This window comes from Triturus cristatus, chromosome 1_1 (genome assembly GCF_964204655.1).
Source record: "Triturus cristatus chromosome 1_1, aTriCri1.1, whole genome shotgun sequence".
Taxonomy (NCBI): domain Eukaryota; kingdom Metazoa; phylum Chordata; class Amphibia; order Caudata; family Salamandridae; genus Triturus; species Triturus cristatus.
Genome location: NC_140579.1, coordinates 151968130 through 151985072, shown reverse-complemented (window position 1 = coordinate 151985072; position 16943 = coordinate 151968130). Strand labels below are relative to the sequence as shown.

Sequence of the window (16943 nt, the reverse complement as noted above, 5' to 3'; positions counted from 1 at the left end):
TTGAAGGACGAAGCCATAGAGGGATATTCACAACTAAAAAATAAGGTTATTCATTGGTTAGGACAAAACCGCCCTCTCCCCTCGTATATTAACGGGGTAATTTTACATGTTAGGCGTCTACCATGGCTGGGTAATACTCCAAAAAACATAAATGGGGACATTATTCTGATCAACTTTAGGGACCCCAGAGCCGTCAATCACATCTTAAACTGGCATACAAATCATAGGAGCTCCTTTATTACTACTTGGGAATTAACTTATTTTTTCCCTAGACCTAGGCCAGTCTCCACCTCTAATTTTGGGGCTCCACGTTGTACTCAACCTAATGCTTTGATTTCAACGAGAAATCGTTTTGAGGTGTTAGCTAACCTCAAAGATGTAGATTGACTTAATAACAACCAGGCCATGTTAATGAGTCCACCTGAGCCATTGTCTGACCCATTTCCTTTTATCAATGAGATGAGAAATCCACAACAGGACGTAATTTCAGATATTTGTTCTAAGTATTCAACCGTCCCCGATCTTCTATTAACTGCTAATTGCCCGATTTACCCTCAGGGAATTACGGGGAGTTTATTCTCCTGGAATATCGCCGGGCTGACTTCCAAATTGGAATCCGTAGATTGGATCGGTTTTGTTAATAACCATGATCTATGCATATTCCAGGAAACTTGGTCATGTGAACCCTGTTTTGTTCAGGGATATCTGAATTACTCCGTGCCGGCTTCAAAGGGCCCTAGGGGAAGACCCATGGGTGGCCTAACAATATGGGTTCGCCAGTGTCTAAAGCTGGTTATTAAAGTTGTTGATACCAAAAACCAAGATATCCAATTAATCAGATTGGATCTAGACAAATTAGGTAGATTGGATATCTATAATGTTTCTGTTCGGAGTAATAAGGGGGGGGGAGGTCTGATGTTCTAGTTGCTCTAACCACTCTGCTTGACAACCACTCTTTAAATAATAATATGGTCATTGCGGGTGATTTTAATAGAACATTTGAACCCTTAATTAATGACGATGATCTATTCGGTGAGGAGGAGGATCGACAATGGGGTGTTCCTAAACTTGAGCTTCCACCGGTTGTGCGGTGGACAGCCGATGTTATTGGCCTAAATACTATATGTTATGAAAAGGGCTTAAGAGCCCTAAATAGTAGGACTAGTGGCGACAGGAATGGGTCAAGCACATTTGACAATGGCCGACATAACAGTAGAATTGATTATGTGTTATGTAGTTTAAAATTATGGCCTTTGATTTGTGACATGGAGGTTGTAGGAAGGATCGAGAGTGATCATAATCCCCTGTGCACCATCCACAAATGGTGGTCCTATACCATCTTACCTCCATGTTTTTCTACGACTGTTCCTCCCCGGATTGTTCCCACAAATGATATGCGGAGATTAAGGTGGGAAAACGTAGTAATTGACCACCAGGCCATTGCTGAGATCAATGGTCAGGTGGACATAGCAATATCAGCTATAGAGCACCTTAACCCACTTAGCTCTGGCTTAGATAAGGTTGAAGGATTACATAACTCTCTTTTGTGCAATTAAGGGGTATTTCCTTAAACCCGTGAAAAACAAAGGTAATAGAGTCCCTAAGCCTGCTAAGTGGTATAATGAACAATGTAGGGAAGCACGAATAGCTTTAGGTGCAGCTATCAAGGGGGGGGGGGCAATCCACTTCAATTCAAGCCGCTAGAAAGAACTATAAAACTAGTATATCAAAGGCTAAAAAAGCTTGGGACGAGCACCACTGGACTGAGCTAAAGGCAGCCAGTGACAGTAGGAACTCCCGGCTATTTTGGCACATTGTTAGATGGGGAAAACCTGGCTTTCCCGAGTCCCCACATAACAACGTGCCTGAAGAAGAATGGATAAAATTCTTTAAAAACCAGTATGCTGCACCAAATAATGATAACATGGCCCAGGAATTCAGTGTAGACCTCACTAAAGTGAATCTCTTTGGTATAGCTGAAATTTTATCGGCCCTGAATACGGTTGCCTGTGGACGTGCCCCTGGTCTTGATGGTGTGCCAGCCGATCTATTTTTAAATGACAAGGAGCGCTGGTGCCAGTATATCCATCTTCTTATTAATGCCATTGCTTTGGGTGCTGCGGTACCAAAATCCTGGCAGGGTGCAGTTATCATCCCCATCTTTAAGAAAGGTGATCGATCCCTTCTGGGTAATTACAGGCCAATAAGCCTCATAGATACCATTCAAAAGGTCGTGGGACGTGTGATCGTCAATAGGGTCCTGGATTGGGTGGATGAGACTAATGCTCTTTCATCATTCCAGGCTGGCTTTCGACGGTCCACAAGCACGGTGGATCAGGTTTTCCGTTTCACCCTGTTACAATGGAAGACGGTGGTGTTGGGCAAAGGAAGCTTGTATGCGGCCTTTGTCGATCCACGGGCCGCTTTCGATCTTGTCCCCCGATCTAAGCTTTGGATGGCCCTAAACAAGCAGGCTCTTCCTAGCGATTTATTATCTTTGATAATGAGGCTACACAAATCTAACTATGCCAGAATTCAGTGGGGAGGACTCGGTTCGGTAACTTCGGACTTCCCTGTAGAGAGGGGAGTCCGGCAGGGCTGTTCGAGGGCTCCTGTCCTTTTTACCTTATACATTAATGATGTTGTTGCTCGCATGACTTCCGCACAAGTGGACGCTCCTTTTTTAGCTGGGACTAAAATCCCTATTTTAATGTTTGCAGATGACACGCTCATCCTATCTAAAACTCCTAGTGGTTTGCAGTGTGCCTTGTCTATTTTTGACGAATTCTGTGGGGAGTATGGACTAGAGGTTAATATTGCCAAAACAAAGCTTATGATATTCAACCCCCACCGTAGCTTTAAATCTAAAATTATTTTAAATGATCGCCCGCTAGAAGTAGTGAATACCTTTACATATCTGGGTATTCATATATCTAGCAAGATGAACTGGCGGCATCATGTTGACATTGCTACACTCAGACATAGGCAATTGACAGGTGCCATTTGTACAGAGCATAGAAAATCATTGACCAAACCTGTAAAACCTGTTTTACAGGTGTATGAAGCAAAAGCTCTAGGCTCCGCTTTGTACGGTGCAGAGCTCTGGGGCTTCGAGAAGGCTGCTGCCCTTCAATCCTCAGAGAACAAATTTTTTAGGGCAATAACAGGTGTCCCTAAAAGTACCCCATTGTTGCCCCTTAAATATGATCTGGGTAGAAAAGCAATCTCAGATTTGGTACACCTTTGCCCCATCCTGTATTGGCGCAGGTTATGGACGACTCCTGTCCTTTCTCATTATGCAGATGTTTTTTTTAGACATTATAAGGTCCGATGTTTATCACAAAATAGGATGGCTAAAATCACTTAGGACATCCCTGTCTGAGCTTGGCTTGTGCTCACTTTGGGATGACCCGGCAAGAGCCAGTTTCCCATCTAAGAGCACTTTAAAGAATATTTATTGGGAGATGGTTGCTCGCCGGTATTGGAATAGCTTGAGTGCCGGCTCTATGACCGGAGAGTTCCTAGAGGCCAAGATGTATCCTTGTCTAGAACCATATTGGGACATTATAACAAGGCCTATGGAAAGAAAGCTTCTTTTCCAACTGAGAGCAAGTGCACTGCCACTTAAATTCTTGACATCTAAGTGGGAAGGGGGATCTTGTGATGGATGCCCTGCTTGTGGTATCAGTAAAGAAACTATTGGTCATTTTCTATTTGTCTGTAAGTTCTACGCGGTCCCAAGGCGTACCTGGATGTCCCAGATGTGTAAAAATCTAGGAACAACCAGTGGTAACCTGGCCCTGCGTATTATATGTACCAGTACTCTGCCATGGATTTCAGTAGCCACTGCAAAATATTTAGGCTGGGCGTGGTCGCTTAGACAGACTGCTAGTCGTTTGACTATTCTCATGATTAGGGAGAGACTGCTAGTCTTTTGATTATTCTCTCCTATAGCATTTTTTCTGCACTTCCATTTCTATATTATGGTTTTAAAAGTATTTTTATCCAACTATTTTTCTTCTGCCTTTTAAACTTAAATTATTTACCACCAAAAGAACAGTACGTTTTATAGGGTCATGATTAAGATAAAAATTGTACATGTATGCTTTGTATTTGATCTTTTGATCATAATTTAATCTTATTTTTAAATATTGTATGAGATTGTTTATTGTAATTGTATTTCTGCTTTTATGAACGATATTCGAATAAAGCATACTTGACTTGACTTGATGCTGCAGCCACAGACACAAGCCTGGCCTCCTGCTGCTGACCGAAACTCCGGCAGGGGAGGCCTGGACAATAGGTTTCCTGTCACAGGAAGGTGTAACCCCTGCTGTGGCGCAAAAATGGACAAAGGAAATGGGTGTAGCCACCCCTCTTTCCAAACCCTCCCATAGGTGGGTCCCCCGAGTTAATCCAACCCCTTCCTTAGGTATAAGTAAGGAACCTCTGTAACCAGAACTTTAGATATCCCTGGACGAAACTCTGAAACTGAATCCTGGAACTTCGACTTTCTATTCAAGACTAGAAGACTGAAGAATCTCCCTTGGAGTCCAGGAGTGACACTCCTGCTTGGCAGGCACCAACGAAGCTTCTGTCTGGTCTGCATCTCCAAAGCTCCCGCCAGACGGCGAAGACTTTGCAACACCAGAGGTGGATTTCCAGACTTCCCTGAGGCTGACCTGAGTCCCCAGCAAAGCTGAGACCCGTTGCTGCTGTGGGTAACGTGGAACCGGAACCCCTAGACTCCGTGCACATTTGCAAGTGCATCACCTTCCAGACGACTCTCGAAGCTGTGCTTTGGGTTACTTGTAGCCCAGACCCCGAGCAGAAAATCCACCGAAGATTGCTGGCCTACCCACTCCGAGTGACCCGTGGGCCGCCATTTTGTGATTCAGCTTGAAGTACCTTCGCGATTCGTTGTCCGTCAACTTGTGGGTCCCCGAGAAGGCAACTCTGATTTTCCTTGGGCTTTCCTGGTTGCTCCAGGCGTGCCCCCACTCGCCGGGTGAGTTTCTCGGACCTTGCTGGTCCTCACCGAAGCCATTGTTCTATTTCTGCGTCGGTTGCTGTTGCCAAGGTTTGGTGTCCCCAATCCGGACCCCGATGCTGCAGCACTCAACATCCTTCGTGGGACAGCTCGAATCCAGCTCCTGGTTGTCCTGGACGCCTCCTGGTCCTCATGGCTGAAGAGTCAAGCTTCCCATCAACTCACCTGAAGCACCCGACATCGGTGGGCATTAGACTATCGTGCCCCTGGTCACTGGCAAGTGACCCAGACTCTGTCCCCTCTGCTTTCAGGTTCTTCTCATCTTCGATCCAGGCTTGGATCTCTTCGGACACTTCGCATCTTCCCGGCAGCAGCACTTCTTCGCCAGCTTCCATTGAAAACGACGACACGACCCGACACCATTGCACCCGGCTCCCCTGGGTTAGGTAACTCGAGTACTCCGGTGCTCCCGTGGGTGTTGGCCCTAGACACCTCTAAGTCCAAAAGGGTTTGCTACTAGTCATCTCCTAAGTGTCCTTAAACTTTAAAATTCCAACCGGGACTTTCCCCATAGAAGCTAACGGCGCTCACGGCTGTGTTCTCACACTGCACGCGTCCCCCGTGGGTCCCCTGTGTCACTACCTTGGGTGATTCTGAAGGGGCCCAGCGATTCTACAGGCTCTAGACCTTGTGTCGTCAAGTCGTGGTTCTTATACCACTATTTTAGTATATGGTTTGGTACACCCCTAGGGCTAACTGTATATTGTGCTATTTACTGTTGATATTTGCCTTGTAACTTGTGTACTTCGACTTCTAGCCTCATAAAGAGACTAGAGGGGTGGGTTTTAGAATAAATACATATATTTTATATATACCTGGTGTGGTTCTCCTTTCATTTGGTCATTCAAGAGATTATAAACTGATAAAACAAGCTGCTTTACATTCCTCTAAAGACTTAGCCTGAAGGCTGCTCTCCATAGCTACCACTAGGATAGCTTTCAGTAAAGGTTGTCTTTAACCTATCATCCATAAGGGGTTGTTTGGACTGGTACAGGGTGCCCACTATAACTAGTGGTCAGCATATACCATGCCAACTTCTCACAGATGCTCAGAATAAAGAGCGGTCAGTGGCGGGTGCTGCTGAATGTGTCATGGTGTTGGCAAATTACGCCAGGCCAAAATCAGCATTACCTCATGGAGGGCACCCTAGATCCTGGACCATGCTTAATAACAGCCCCGGGATCTGGCAGGAGCACCCTCATATTCTGCACTGTACTGAGCACATGTATTACCCCACATGAGGTCATTCTCAATATATTGTAAAGGTGTGTGGTAAATCACCCGTTTTAAAGTGCACCAATCTCTGAAGGGCGTGGGTTTACCTCAAATAAATAACGCTCACAAGCAAGTGGTAAATGCTTTCTACCCTCTATTAACAATGTGTGCCAGGACAGGTTGCCCAACAAATACGCAATTACACAAACAGTTACATTAGTTTGGTCTGGTTCTTACGCCGAGGGTTTTAGAGGAAACAGCACCTTACAGACCTAATTCTGAGGTGGGTGGAGAGAACAAATGCAAATGGTTATATTTTTTGTTCTTACTCCGGTTATGAGCTGATCATACATGCCGTTTGCTCTTGTGTTTGCTCAAGCAATTGTCAAAGGGTCCTACCTGGAGGATATTTGATGTACATATCTGTACGCTAGGAGTAATAACATTCAAAACTTGCCACAAGAAAAGTTTACTCATGTTATTCCTATTTCAGGGCACATGTAATTGGGTGCAAATACATACCCCATTGCCAGCACCCAAATAATAATGCTGAATCAGGTGCAAATGAGAGTTTGTGCCTGAATTGTTATCACCAGCATAGCTGCCATCGGAGACTAAACTAGCAACAAACAAATTCACAGATTTTAGCACCAAGAGCGTTTAAAGTCAGGCGCGCAACGCCCCTTTGCGCTCAAAGGGCTTCAGCAGACCCCGCCCTCCTCGTGTGTGTCAGCCCGGGCTGAGACAGCTTCCCGGGCACACACATAGCCGCACCCCAGTACTTCACACAGGTCTTTAAAACACCATTTACTTGTTAATGAGGCTTTGTTGTGTTTTCACCCCTTCTTAGAGCCCCTGCATCTCCACTCTGCATTTCGCTGGATGAATTAACCCCCCCTCCCCCCCCCCCTAAATTTGAGTCTAGTTGCGCCTCTGTTTAAAGTCGAGGTAGGAGAGAGACGAGTTGGCGTGAGGTTTAAAAGAAAGGTGAACGAGGGATTGAAGACGCCGCGTGCAGATGGTCATTGTCGTCTGCAGGGAGGGCAGGGAGGGCAAGGAGGGGCGCTCGGGGGGGAGGGGGGTCAAGCGCCCCTCCTTGCCCCCTGCGGACGCCCATGAATATGGATACAGCTCTAGGTAACACCCTGCGAGTATGGGGTGCATCTCGGAGTAACACTCCCTGGGATTGTTTGTGCAGCTCTGAGTGCCACTCAAAGTACCTTTGCCTTCTAGGGCGGGTGCAAATCGAAGTACCTCTGTCGGTAAGAAAGAGTACTGCGCAAAGTACCTCTGGCAGGCACTGAATGCAGCTCCGAGTACCTCTTCCCGGGAACTTCCGGCTGGGCGTGTGCCTACAGCTCAGAGTAGGGGTTCAGCTCCGGGCTGTTGTGTCCTGCTGGACACAGTCTAGTGTTTTCTGCCAGCCACTCCCCCGAGGGCTGGCCCACACACACACCCCCTCACCCATCCAACACGGACGTCACCAGTCAGGTGACCCGGCGAATAAAGGGGCCCGAGTGCACGTGCTCGTGGCCAGTTAGCTAACGATAACCACGGTGTCGGTGTCAGTCATTGATCATCATGTGGGCCTAGGCCCACGACATAACATTTTGGCGACGAGCGGGTCTATCCCGCGTGTGCAGCCGCCGTGTTCCCGTGGGAGGAGGGAGAATGTGCATCGCCCTTAGAGAGGGCAGACCCTGAAGCAGGTGATCGTATCTTCGAAGGATCCGAGGGGCGTGTTGAAGGGCCCCACGGTGAAGTTGAGGTGGCGGGAGCCCGCCCCGCGCATGACGATCCTGCAGTTCCTACCGCTGGCGTGAGGTAAAGCCCCATGAACACAGAAGGAGCACGGGCGAGGCCGGACTGCTGAGACTTGCCCCGAGGAAGAAGTGAGCCTGTCCAGCGATCGGGCCAAGGTGAGCCCGGGATGGCGATAGTGCCGGGCTGTCATGGAGCTCCGCAAAGTGAACGGAAGCGGCCCGTTGCTGACCGGAGACACGCCGGTGCACAGCTGTGTCCAGCGAGGACTGCAGGGATGAAGGCTGGCCACAATGCAATCGAGCGGAGCAGGGGCCCATCCCGCAGTTGATCCGCCTACAATTCCCGCGGGTGTAAGGTGAGCCCTGGCTGCGGGATATTGGGGGCAGTGAAGACAGCGTTATGAGGGGAGATTAGGAAGTAAAGCGGTAGCCCGCTATGTCACCCCTCGAAGGAGACTAACAATGCCCCATACCGGCAGCTGCGCTAAACTTACGCACCCCCCCCCCCCCCGCGCGCAGCGTGTGAACTGCGAGGCTGCAGCGGTGGGGTGGAGTAAGGAAGAGACCGTGTCCCGCCAGCGGACGATCAGAGCACCGCAAGTGCAAACTGACCAGGCGACCGTCAATGAAAAGTGCCGAAGCACACGAGGGCTGCCGGGTGTGGGACTAACATCAGCTTAAATGCCCATTCAGATCTGTGCAGAGAAAAATTAAACGGAGTGAAATCTTGCCGCAGTAGAGAGTGGCCGTGGCGCCACGAGGACCGCTGGTGCGGTGCACTGAGGCCCAGGAACGTCCAGGTGTATCTGCAGCTCGGTGGGCATCGGGGCTGGAAAGAAGAAGGTAGCACCCACCACGAGGTGCCTGCCCTCCATTCCTCTGCCCCATCGAAGCCCGGGGGAGTACAGGACGAACGGCAGCATAAAGGAACCGAGCGTGGTTCCAGAACGTAGGAAAACGACCGCAGACAGCCAGAGTTTGCCCTGCAGCGCCATCTAGTGGCCGTTTTGCGCTATTGCAGCCAAGGAAAAGAATAATATTCTCAAGCAGACAAGAAAAAGGATCCAATTTCTGCAGCATGCAATAAGTGCCAGGAAAGAATGTTATCCATGTGTTAAAATGAATAAATAAATAAATAATAATAATAATAATACGCTAAAGAACACAACCAGTGCCAGCAGCAGCATCGAACTGGTTGTTGCAGCACAATACAAGTGAGGGACAATATTGCACTAGCAGCAAGAAAAAGGCAACGCTGAACAGGAACACAGTGAAGTCTGACAAGGGCATAAAGTGATTGTGCAGGAAAGCCGCCATGCCAAAGTGGTGCCAAGAAACTACACAGCTCTAAGGATGAAGAGATAAGGCGCAGTTAGGCGCCAGGAGCACAGAAACACAGCGCCAAGCACGTACGCAGCCACACAGTGAGTGCATAAAGTATCACAACACTGCACCTAAAACGAAATGCGCCCACACCCACTGTACTGGTCACCCCAGCCAAACATAAGGAGAGGACAGAGTGGGAGGAACTAAGCAATGGTCAAGACATCACAGCAATAGATGGATCAGAATGGTGCCACCTGCCCCATGGACTGCATGTCAGGTTGACAAAAAGAGACTGATGCAGAGTGAGAGACCCCCCAGGCCGGTGGAGAGAGTGAGAGACCCCCCAGGCCGGTGGAGAGAGTGAGAGACCCCCCCAGGCTGGTGGAGAGAGAAGAAGAGATCCCCCAGGCTGGTGGAGAGAGTGAGAGACCCCCCAGGCCAGTGGAGTGAGTGAGAGACCCCCCCAGACTGGTGGAGAGAGAAGAAGAGACCCCCCAGGCTGGTGGAGAGAGAAGAGACCCCCAGGCCGGTGGAGAGAGAGAGACCCCCGACCAGGAGAGAGAGACACCCTGCTGCCATGCACACAGAGCCACCCTGATGCCACTACCAATGTCTTCAGTCAGAGAATTACCTACCCTGGAAAGCTGAAAGTGTAGTGAACCGAGAGAAGAAGCCACACAACAGTGACAAGCTCTAATGAGGAATGCGAGCATTTGCACGCCAACTTGCGGTGAATAGTCCCATCGCAGTAAAGAGAACCTGGCTGATATTTCTCAGAAAAAGTGATAGACAAGTATATACACTATTTGTGGCAAGTGCCCACCGCAGCAAGAAAAGCAAGTATACAGCGCCACTGCTGCCAGAGCAGAGGCAAGGAAAAGAGGAGACGGAAGGGCGATTACCCGCCATCTGTAAAGCACCAAGGAAATTCCCAGAAGGGAGAGGGGCCCTGTGTGGCCCGAAAGCAGGAGGAAGAGAGATCGTAATCACCCCACCTGCACCAACGTCGCCCAGCAGTGAGCCAGAGATTATTCAGGGAGTGCCCCCAATACTGCCTTAAGACTGTGGTGTGCAACAGGCCGGTGCAGGCAGGAGGAGAGTCCAGCACTCCGAGTGGCACGTCACCACTACTGACGCAAGAGAAGGGAGATACATACCTCCCAAGCGATCCGAAATTACAGCTGGAATACTCTGTCAAGGAGAGGAAGGGTATGGAAGGTCTTACACAACGGATCCATCAAAACTCACCTACCTCCACTGCCGTTCCTGAAATGGCTGACGCACCTGAGAAGCACAGGTGTAGAAGCGACTTTGCACTGCAACACGATGCCAAGGTCTTACACAACGGATCCATCAAAACTCACCTACCTCCACTGCCGTTCCTGAAATGGCTGACGCACCTGAGAAGCACAGGTGTAGAAGCGACTTTGCACTGCAACACGATGCCATTGCAGCACGATGCTACTGCAACACGATGCCTTTGCAGCATGATGCTACTGCAACACGATGCCTTTGCAGCATGACGCTACTGCAACACGATGCCTTTGCAGCATGACGCTACTGCAACACGATGCCACTGCAACACGATGTCATTGCAGCAAGATGCCACTGCAACACAATGCCATTGCAGCAAGATGCCACTGTAACACGATGCCATTTGCAGCACGATGCCACTGCAACCCGATGTCATTGCAGCAAGAAGCGACCTGCATTACGTGGTCTGTTGACACATTCTAGAGAAGATAAGGAGTGGCGAGATATAGGACAGTGAAAGTCCTATTCCAGGAAAATGGACGACAACAAGTGAACAGTGGGAATCAACAAAAGGGGACTAGAACAAGTACTCGCACGATCACCTGAGTGCACCTTCTAAGATACGACAGCCACTGGGGTGGGTGACATCATTCTTCATAGCGACCGTCATCCACCTGTCGCCGGCTGCTTAAAGAAAAGGGCATCCCTGTTCTACTTACACAAATGCCAAATCAGAAGAGCTGCACCAAGTGTCCGACGAGTATCATGACTGCAAAGATTCGCCAGTCATCCCTACTCACTGCCAGCTGTCACCAGATGTGGTGCGAGTCGTCTCATGGCAGCCACTCCATCATCTGTCATGTGCATCACTGCCATCCCTGGCGCGTCAAGAACAATAACTGGAGTCCCACACCATTTGCCAGAACCAGCGACGATCCGAAAATACAGTGACCATCTGTTGAACCAGCGCATGTCCTGATCCTGGTAGCGAGAGCATGTTTCTGGCCAAGACACATCCACCCCTGAAGTTTGCACGAGTGACGAGGCAGTGGCTCCAGAGTCAGAGCCCATATGCAGTCCCGGGGCAACTCATCCAAGGGGCCTCCCAGAGCATGAGAGATGGTCTGTACTGTGCCCCACCAATGGATTCCAGGAAGTACCCAGGCCATCCAACCGAGAACCTCAACAGGTCACAGAAGGCCAAGACTGTCGTCAAAGGATCAAGCGACGCAATTGTCTGGTGTGTTACAGTGGACTCATCTATACGCTCCTGATGCACCCATGTTGAACAATAAGACACCGATTGCCTCACAGCCAGAGTACGCTGGACCGATAAACATCACGTAGGTGGACCATCCCTCAACTGAAGCGAAGCTGAAAGGTCCGGATTTCAGCAGCATCGTGTTCATCCCCAGATATACCTGGTTAAAGTATGGACATGTGCAAAGACGTCCGGGTGCTCCCAGCTGCACCTGTCCACCGGTGTCCTGCGAACCACCTCTCTGAACTGTGGGACTTCCATTATTTTAGTTGTTTTTCTCATTCCTTCCCATAGGTTGGACTTTTGTTTGTTGTTTTTCGTTTTATTAAAATTTGGGAGGAATGTTGTGTCCTGCTGGACACAGTCTAGTGTTTTCTGCCAGCCACTCCCCCGAGGGCTGGCCCACACACACACCCCCTCACCCATCCAACACGGACGTCACCAGTCAGGTGACCCGGCGAATAAAGGGGCCCGAGTGCACGTGCTCGTGGCCAGTTAGCGAACGATAACCACGGTGTCGGTGTCAGTCATTGATCATCATGTGGGCCTAGGCCCACGACATAACACGGGCACTTCCTCCGAGAGGAGGGGCGAAGAACCAATAATAGGGGTCGGCTCCGGGCACTTCAACTGAGAGTAGGAGCGAAGAGCCTATAATAGGGGTTCAGCTCCAGGCACTTCCTCCGAGAGTAGGGGCGAAGAACCTACAATAGGGGTTCAGCCCAGGTCACGCCTGCCTGGGACTCTGTGCTTATACTCAGCGGACCGCCTGCCCTCTTTATTTAGGCCATGGGTTATACCATTTACTTTAAAGTTTAGAACAACACTTTTACTATATCCGTGCGACCATGTGTGCAGACGGCGATGCAGCAGCATTACAAAAGGTAATCGAAGTATTCAAACAAATCATTAGAAAAAGTGGCAAGCATCGGGTGGTAATTATTAATAAGGTGATTTTATATAGCCCCTAAAAACGTGTAGCTAAGCGTTGTTATGAGAGACATCACTCAGTATTATACAACTTCGTTTTTTTATTTAACATCCTCACAGAGTTGAAATGATGCCTTCATCTACGGGATGCTGGTTATTAACATCGCTACATCTGGCGCCCTGCTCCACTACGCAGTCTTTCCACAGTATACCAGGTTTATATTTGATAGCTGGATGATAATTATCAGATAGTAGAATAGTAGTGCCCACGCGTATGAGTCCCTTCTTCTTGGCGCTGCCTCGTGTTTCATTTACTAAATAGCCCATCTATACATTTGTGCCCTAAGTCAGCCCCTGGGGCGTCCACACCCACCCTACCTGCTCCAATCTCTTTTTCCAGCCTTAGAACATGCCGAACGCGGCGGCACCCTCGCCCCTCGAACCTCAAACGTGAGTTTTACAAATGCGAACGCACTATTGATTAGAAGTTGACAAGAAAATCGAACCGATAACCCCGGCCTGTCCTGACAGATTTGTTTCACATCTGAATTCACGGTTGTCAAATCTGAGAACGAACCGCGCAGAAAAAGGATGAAACTAAAACTAGAATATTAACCCTGCAGTGGGAAGAGGCACTTCAAGAGAAACGTAATACTTTTATTTGGAGAGTACCGGCACTTTTCAGAAACAGCAGGTACCCTGGTGACAGAGTACCTGCACTTTCATTTTTCCATTTCAAGCACTGGGAAGAGGAAATGTTCGCGAATTAAAGCAAAATAATAAAATGGACCAACACTATAAAACACCAGAGGTAAACGCACTAAATAGCGGTAAACGCACAAAATAGCGGTAAAAGAGCGTATGGGGTGGGGAGCGGAGTGAAGAGACCGCCTGAATACAGAAAGATAAAATCGGAAGAATTAAATCCAAGTGGTCGCACACTTCAGCAGTGTGCGACCACTTGGATTTAATTATTTAGTGGCTCCATGAGCCGGGGAGTCGACGGACTCAGGTTACGCACCTGCGTTGCTATGAGAGGTACTTTACCTGATAATGATTTTAGCAGCCTACACCGCAACCCTACACTCTTTCCTACTCCCTGCTGACGAGAGGCAACTACCTCGAAACACGTGTCCAGGGATGGCTAACGCTATTCACACTTGCACTCACGACACGAGCATAGGTGTATCCGCCGACGCTGACTACAGGGACCACAGTTCTTTGGGGTAACACGCAGGTAGGTCAGCAGTGTGCGACCACTTGTATTTAATAAAATCGGAAGAAAACGGCCGGATGTGTATCAAAACAAAAGGAAGAAAGAAGGGTTCGCACGAACTAAAATAATACGAGTAAATAACGGACACAAACTAAACAGAATATGAACCGAGAGACTGGCTGGACATGCAACGTTTGAAAGAAAAAAGGAAGAAAGAAGCGAACACACCAAAATATGAACAAAAGAAAGCGAGTAAATATCACCATATGGACAAAAAAAAGCAAAATATGAGCAAAAGAAATGGAGCAAAAAAGGGTGGGTGGATTTAAGAAAGAAACAGAAGAGGAAAATTGAGAAGAAAATAAATAGTATGAGAGAACAAATGGAAGTCAAGAAATCATAGCAATGATAAACGAAAAAGGGAAGAAGCACAAAAGCAACAAGCATTTACAATGCAATAGGTCTCGCATTTACTAGAGTTTGAGCTATTGGCATTGCAAATAACTGCCTTTTATATTTGGTTTCGTTTTAAAAACAAATAAAAGGCAGTGTCATTTACAATGGCAATATCTTAAACTTGCGTAACTGCGAGACCTATTGCATTGCAAATGCTTGTTTTATTTATTTGAGTTTTATATAGCGCTGGCTAGACCCGGGGGTACCAGAGCGCTTTACATGAGGAACATTGAGTTACATAATACAAATTACATCCGTTACAAGATTAAAAACAAAAAACGGCCGTTTTAGATTTGGTTTCAGTCCATTTGTGCTGAATGAGCGCCAAGATACTCCGGTAGGGGTGATTCGAGCACGTTATCAAATCAATCATTCATTCAGCACAAGGCGCAGGTCAGAATAGACGTGCGTTGCATGAGCTCTGTGGATAACTGGGTCCTGGAGTAGCGGTCCATGCTGCAGGTAGATAAAAGGCGTACTTTGGGAAGATCCGGGATGACGGACCGTGAGGGAATTCAGGCTGGAGGACGTTGTGAGAGCTTTGCGATTGTGTCCTTATTGCGGCCGGATACAGGAAGATGCGTCACTGGGGACAGCATTGCACGGGCACGCCAGAGGCCAGGTGAGCACGCGCAGCTCTGTCCAACATGGAGACCCCGCTGTTCCAGAACCCGTGCCACGCGCAGCTCAGTGAATGCGATGCATGGGCAACAGTGGAGTCACATAGTTGATCTAGGTTTGACAACCACCATGTACATGTGTGTAATAGTCAGTGTGCTTTGAGTAGTTAATCTATTCTAAAACAAAGATATTGACCAGCTAAATAGATTTCTTAGGAATTATACTATGGACAGGTTGAAATTGATATACACTACATATTGAAACACACTGAAGGTGTCATTTGCAGACACAACTCTCCCCTAAATTCATTACCCCCCACACACAACTCTCTTTCCAGCCCACTGGACGATGACTGAAAAGCACCCCCAACCCACAAAACGTTCTTATAAAGTTACGCCTCTACCAGTATCAGGGCTGTAAGTGGGCCGGGTTTCGCCGGTGCTGAGCACCAGAAGTTTTTTAAAGGGGGCCTCGAAACGAGTCTCTATCGGGCTCTTTTTTCTGCCCTGGCAAAGGCGGTCTGTTTTTTTCCGGACTGCAGTGACAGCAGTCTGCTGTCACTGCAGTCCGGAAAAAAGTGCCAGGGCTCAAAACAGAGCCCGATAGAGACCCATTACGAGACAGCAAGCACATCGATGTGCGCCTGCTCACTTCTCACCAGTGGAGAATTTGTGGCATGACGTCATGCCAGGTGAGGTTGTAGGGGAAGGGAAATCCTTTAAAGAGTAATTTTCTTTCTGGGTTCCCCTTCTCTTTTTGAAACGCAAGAGCAGCAACATTGTGGTGGTGTCACCAGGGCTTTAAGTGGAAGCTTTTTCAATATTATACACAAGCCATAGTTGCTGCTTATTTATCTCCTGCAACTAACAACCATTGACAAAACCAATAGTCCTGAGTTGTTGTAGGTATGATGTTACTTGTTGTATCAATCTGGATGCAATGACAGAAACGGCAAAATACAAGTCGGGTGGCACACTATGGTAAAAACAGATTTTTTAGCTTACGTGTTTTAAGCCACGCCCTTAATTATATTGGCCACGCCCCTTTGAGACCACCCCCCCACACACAGTTTTTTCATCCCATTTAAAGTCCTGACCAGGATCACCCAGTATTAAAAATGACTTATTAGTGAAAGCAATGCTCCTTCATAAAACAACAAAAGTACATTAAAACACAATACTTACAAGAACTACAGCCAAGGTGCCCATCCTCGCATCTTCGGAGGGGGTGCTGCGGTGGGCGCTGCAGGGGAGTTCTTTCTTCTATGTCCTTGCTTGTGTGATGGTCGAGTCCGCGCTGGGTGTCCACGCTGCGGTCTGCTTGTTTCCACTTCTGCCGCACGCAGACCGGGCTGTGTCTTCAGATTCCACCTGCGCCTTATAGTGTGAGTTCCGTGTCCCGCCTCTGCGTTTACATCATGGGGCCCAGCCTGTCCGCGCACACTCCAATCTTGATGATTAGGGAGTGCCCTGCCCTCACAGGTGGGAAGGGGTTTTCCTCCATCTCTCTTCCAGAAAACAAACCCTGTTATTTCCCATTGCTCAATTGTGTAAAAAAAAAAAAAAAAAAAGAAGCAGAGGGCACATTTCAGACGTTTTGTAGATACTTTCTCCGTACGTTCGACACTTCAATCTTGGGTGCGCTTCCGGATGAGAAAGTTAGGCGAACACGTTTCTACATCGGTTGGAATTTCTTTTAATTAATTTACCTTTTAATTTGCAACGCAACAATGTGCCTGTCAGTTCCTATTACATTAAAAAAAAAAAAACAAGCCCGCGAGTGGTGCACGCGCCACTGCGAGCCATGGCATATTGGTGTCTATTACGCGCACCAAGTGCGTAATAGACACCA

At 48.2% G+C, this 16943-nt stretch overlaps 1 protein-coding gene and 1 long non-coding RNA gene across 2 annotated transcripts in view; both read right to left on the bottom strand.

Annotated features, from left to right (window-relative positions):
• Positions 1–16380, bottom strand: part of LOC146869868 (uncharacterized) — a 40846-nt gene extending 24466 nt beyond the window's left edge. Inside the window, exon 1 of the long non-coding RNA XR_014981513.1 lies at positions 16277–16380. This is a non-coding gene — a long non-coding RNA (uncharacterized LOC146869868). The remainder of the gene's footprint in view (positions 1–16276) is intronic.
• LOC146869867 (uncharacterized) overlaps positions 1–16943 on the bottom strand; it is a 196992-nt gene that overhangs the window by 154951 nt on the left and 25098 nt on the right. The gene's annotated exons all lie outside the window — the stretch shown is intronic.